We start from the raw sequence: 5,923 nt of genomic DNA, 5'->3' as shown, positions 1-5,923 counted from the left end.
ACAATCAACACCTCATCTTTCTGATCTTGCTTACGAGCCTCTTCTTCAATAAAAAGACGAGTGATCAGAGATTCGAAAGAGATTTCTTTGGTGTTATGCCTCAAAAGGTTTTTGAAGTCTTTCCAGCTAGGAGGCAACTTGTCAATTATGACAGAAACTTGAAATTCCTCATTTAAGGGCATACCATCAGAAATGATCTTATGAGCAATTTTTTGAATCTCGTGGGACTGAGACTCTACTGATTTATCATCATTCATTTGATACTTGAGGTAGCGGCTAACAACATATTTCTTGGTCTCAGCTTCCTTAGTATCATATTTTTTCTCAAGTGCATACCAAATTAATTTGACAGACTTGTATAGGCTGTAGTAATCATACAGATCATCAGACAACCCATTTAGAATGAAATTCTTACATAAGTAATCACTTTCATTCCAGAGAGCTATTTCAATAGCCAAATTATCCCTTTCCTCTTTTTCAGCCTCATCCGACACCACTAGGATGTCGGTTTTCAGAACGTGGACAACCTTTCTCATAGTGAGGAAAAATTCCATCTTATGTTGCCAAAGTTTGAAATTTGTTCCATCAAACCGAAATGGCTTGTTCAGGTCATAGCTGTTCGGTCCAGTAATATTATCTACGAATGTCATTGCAGTCGAAACGTCTTAAAATTGTTGGTACCGTAGCTTGCAACAATTCTAAATGGCACGGAATAATACTTACTGGCTGAGTCACGGCCATGTCGCTCTCTTTAAGACATTTCGTGGCACTGCCCAAAATGTGCAAGCAGACTATCAACAACGTCGTCCCTATGATAAAACAGCCCAGATCTCTGTTATCAAATTCTTACTACACTATAAGAACCGATCTCGAGTACACCCACCACAATATGGCTACCAGTGCCAATTCTCAGAATTACCCACAATATGGCTACCCGTGCCAATTCTCTTCCCACAATACTGACTACCAGTGTCAGTTCTCGAAATTCCACTTAGGCTGCTTGTGCCAATTCTTAAGTGCCACAGAAAGAAAGGGGGGAAGTTTGTCGGAAATGCGTCGGCGAAATATTAGGGGGGAGAAAGAAAAGTTGAGAGGAAATGCCTTCAACTTGGTGCAAGTTAAAATCAATGGAGAAAGCCTCTATTTATAAGATGAGATTTTTTTCATGTTCCTCATTTCTCCAATGTGGGACTTGGGAGCTTATATTTTATTTTTTCAAAACTCTTCCATGTGGGACTTTGAGAGTTGTTTTTTCAAACTCTTCTATGTGGGACTTGAGTGTTTTGGTGTTTTCTATATTTCACACTCAAAAGTTCCCACTAATGGTTTTCAACAAACCATGTTCCAACACTACCTAGTAGGTTCTAAAGTTATAGTTCACACTGATCACTCAACCCTGGGATACTTGATGAGTAAGAAAGAAGCCAAGCCATGTCTCATCGATGGATTCTCCTTCTGCAAGAATTTGATATGGAGATTGTTGACAGAAAATGGACAGATAATCTAGTTGCAGATCACTTATTTGGGCTTGAACATCCAAGTGGAGGGGAGGAAGACATACCTATTGATGATTCCTTTCCTAATGAGAAACTCCTCCTCCTCGACACTATAGAGGTGCCTTGGTATGCTCACTTTGTAAACTATTTGGTCAGCAAGATTCTTCCACCTGAAATGACACTGCAACGGAAAAAAAATTCTTCTCAGATCTTCAGAAGTATATCTGGGATGATCCTTATCTCTACCGACTTTGTGCTGATGTATTTACAGAAGATGTGTTCCAGAAGAAGAAGTGTCAAAGATCTTGAGTTGTTGTCACTCTGCCTCCTATGGAGGCCATGCCAGTACTTCAAAATCAATAGCACAAGTATTCCAATGTGGTTTCTTTTGGCCACACATGTTCAGATATGCTAGGAGTTTTGTTCTCACATGTGATTCATGCCAAAGGATGGGGAACATATCAAAAAGGCATAAAATGCCAATGAACCCATCCTTGGGGTGGAGATATCTTGGTGGTAGTCTATTATGTTTCTAAGTGGGTGGAGGCAATTTCATCTCCACAAAATGATGCTAAAACAGTAATCAAACTGTTTACCAAGATCATATTTCCAAGGTTTGGGGACTCGAGGCTGGTTATTAGTGATGGAGGCTCACACTTCATTGAAAGATATTTTGAAAACCTCTTGAATAAGTATGGTGTTTCTCATCGAGTTGGTACCCCGTACCACCCTCAAACAAGTTGTCAAGTGGAAGTATCAAATCGTGAGATTAAGAGCATGTTGGAGAAGACAATGTCTAGGAGCAGGAAATATTGGTCCTCAAAGCTTGATGATGCTTTATGGGCTTACTGTAATGCATATAAAACACATATTGGTATGTCATCATTCAAGTTAATTTATGGTAAGCCCTGCCACCTTCTAGTGGAACTAGAGCATAAAGTGTATTGGGCAGTCAAATTGCTAAACTTTGATTTGAATATTGCTGGAGAAAAGAGGAAATTCCAACTGCAAGAGTTGGAAGAACTACGGTTGGATGCATATGAGAATGCTCGCACTTAAAAAGAAAAAAACAAAATATGGCATGGCAAACACATACTCCACAAAGAATTCCACGTAGGAGAACTAGTTCTCCTATTCAACTCTAGGTTGAGGCTCTTTCTAGGGAAGCTAAAATCTAGATGGTCAAGTCCATTCAGAGTCACCAAGGTTTACCCTTAGGGTTAGTTTGAGAGTTAAATTTTGGAGGGGAAGGAAGGGAAATGGAAGGCTTGGGATCCCAAGCCTTCCCTTTCCCTTCCACCCCCTCTAAAATCCAACTCCCAAACTAACCCTAATGGAACAATTGAGATATGGAATGAGGAAATGGGAAACTTCAAGGTGAATGGTCAATGTTTGAAGCATTATCTAGCAGATGAGCGATTGGAGAAACAAAGAAACAAACATAGCCCTCTTGTATCCTACATGAGCTACAAAGATCAACTGTCAATCTAATAACATTACACGAGCGCTTCGTGGGAGGCATCCCACGCTAGAGGTACAATTTTAAATTCAGTGTTTTAGTGTCAGCTTTAGTGTCTCCCTGAGTTTGGAGCCTTTGTAGGAGGGTATATAGTGTCAGCCACAAAAGAAAAGGAAAAAATGGCGTGGGTGTTGGGATATATGAGGACAATGTAAAATTTTAAGCTGAAGGGAATTTTGCATTTAGATAGTTCATTCATGTCATGTATACCATATGGATTTTTATTTTTTTAGGTTGAATATTTATATTATCATGTATTATCATATGTCTCATATATCATCTATCCTCTGCTTTGTTATATGTGTTATCTATATGCTTTAAATGAAAAAGTATGCATGAATGATGATTGTTGATTTATGACCCTCATTGAAGAAAAAATTGTTGATAGAATAATAACATAAAACACATTAGATTTGACAATTGTGAATTAAATTTGGTTAAATAAATGTTTTTGTTTCATAACTTTTTCTGAATGTACCAAATGTGAGAAACTTGTGCTAAACATAATAAGGGTTCTAATTTGAATTGACAATCGCACAAAACCTTATTTTTCATGAGTGCAGAATTTTCTGTGATTGTATATTCTAAAACTTGATTTGTGATTGTTTCAAGATTGAAGTCTGTCTGTATGCATTAAAATGATAGAGGCAATTAAGACTTTTTCTTTTGACCTTCATCCGCTTGCTATAAACATCTTAAACTCATTAGTTGTCTACTTTTGAGCCTGAACTTTATTGATTTTTCATAGCTACTCAAGTGAGGGTTTGGGATAATTTATGAAGTTTGGCTAAAGCAATAAAAAATGTAAAAAGATCATGTGTGATGAAAGAATCCATAAAAAGGTGAAGAAGAAAATAAATAAATAAATTTCATCCATCCTCTTTTAGAAAATCTCAACAAATAAAGAAAAAAAAATACAAAGTATACTAAAAGAGAAGGGACTGAAAAAGAAGTGTATTGTAAGAAGAAAAGTTGATTGAAAAAAGTTCATATGATAAAGTAAGGCCTATTAAGAGAATCTCAATGCTTCAATCAAATATCTAAAAAGTCTAAGTATTTTGAAAAACATTTGCAAGCCTTTTGATTTATCCTTTCTTTGATTATCTCACCTTAAATCATTCACCTTGGCCCCATTACAACCATTTAAAGACCTCTTGATTTTTGCATGCATTCAAATACAGTTAGTGGCGATTTGATCTATAATCAAGCATATGGTAATTTACTTTCATGAAATTTTTTGAGCAAAACACTATGACCCTTAAACACATGAGATTGATGAGAGAAGATTGACCTAATTCATACAATTGTTATGACTTAAGGACTTAACTTGAATTAAATTTGTTTATGATTGTCTTGTCTTGATGTTTGGATTGTTTCAAAACTAACATGAGATTGCTTGTTATTTTGGGTCACAGTTTCTATATCACCATTCAAACATGATTGTGAAAGTTAGACATAATACTTGCTTGAGGATAAGCAAGAGATAAGCTTGATGGGATTTGATAAGTGTGAAATTATTAGAAATTGGGTGCAAGAAGATTGAATTCAGTGTTGAGGCTATGCGAAGACCAATTGAAGTGCCAAAAGAAGTCATGGATGTTATATTATATTCCTATTTTTTTAGATTTGTTTTGTTGGGCTTAGCCCAACATTTTGTAATTATGATAAATAAGGGTTCTCCCTCAATGATGAAAACACTTTACACTTTACATTACAATTCTTTAATTTAAATTGGTATTCTCTTCTCCATCATGAGTGAGTAATTCTCTTTGTTTCTAGAATTGGGACTATGCCCTTTTACTTTCAATAAATACTTATTCTTACTTCTATTTCATTGAGTATTGTGATTTGAATCATTAAATTGCGTTTTATTCGTGTGAGTTGTCTGGCCAACAAATTACACATCTTATATACATTGGGAAATTACCGAAAGGTGAACCCAACTATCTGATCATTCAGTTATTCAAACTAGAATTCTAATTAACGAGAGTAGTATTAGGATTCTCGGGGGTTTCTGGAATTCACATTGGGTTGCTATGAAGCGGTTGAATAGAAAGATCCAAGTAAAGAATTTGATTGATAACCGTACCACGAGAGTAGGTGCGACTTTAATTGAGTACACGTGTCGGAGCTCGAGAGAGGATGACACATATCAAAGAGCAATTCACCTTCACAACTTAAAGTTCATGAAAAGGAGCAAAACAAAGATTTGCGAGTGTAAATGCAGTAATCCTTATCCTAGGAACTATACCTAAATTAGATTTTAAGCATTTTTATTGTTTAGGATGAGTAGATCTTAACCATCAATTCTAGGGAATTCCAATGAATTGAATTAGCGAGTAGATCTTAACCATTAGATTTCCATAGAATTAATGGCTAGGATGAGGAGTAAACTTAAAAGACTTACTCTTGGAGTAAGTAGATCTCTACTCAATCCTAAATTTATACACAAACTATATTTTAGGAAAATATCTAGTTTTCAATTCCTTTTAATGAAATATTTGGATTGTCCTAAAAGTAGCTTTTTCCCTTGCACCAATTGGTGACATCAAAGTTAATTGGTAGATAACTCTTCACTCAGATTTGATAAAAAAAACTAATAACTTTAGATGCAGGTATGACACAAGCACATTTGTAGAGATGTAGGTGTAACATTGTCAAATTTGTATAGATATTGGTGGGGCACAAGCTAGTTGGTAAATATGCAAGGGCAAAATTGTCACATTGGTCCAGATGCAGGTGTGACACAATCACATTGACATGGATGTAGGTGTGATACAGACACATTGATAGAGATGTATGTGTGACATGAGTTCATTGATAGAAATGTGGGTGTGTCATTGGTGCGTTGGTAGAGATGTATTGTGTGTAATATAGGCATTGACTGACATGAATGTCGAGTGTGACA

General features: G+C 36.0%; 1 long non-coding RNA gene across 1 annotated transcript in view; it reads left to right on the top strand.

Annotated features, from left to right (window-relative positions):
* Positions 1-5,437, top strand: part of LOC109354156 — a 20,488-nt gene extending 15,051 nt beyond the window's left edge. Inside the window, exon 3 of the long non-coding RNA XR_002108512.1 lies at positions 5,309-5,437. This is a non-coding gene — a long non-coding RNA (uncharacterized LOC109354156). The remainder of the gene's footprint in view (positions 1-5,308) is intronic.

Source organism: Lupinus angustifolius, chromosome LG08 (genome assembly GCF_001865875.1).
Source record: "Lupinus angustifolius cultivar Tanjil chromosome LG08, LupAngTanjil_v1.0, whole genome shotgun sequence".
NCBI lineage: Eukaryota > Viridiplantae > Streptophyta > Magnoliopsida > Fabales > Fabaceae > Lupinus > Lupinus angustifolius.
The sequence above is the reverse complement of the archived record's forward strand: the minus strand, read 5'-3'. Positions and strand labels throughout refer to the sequence as shown.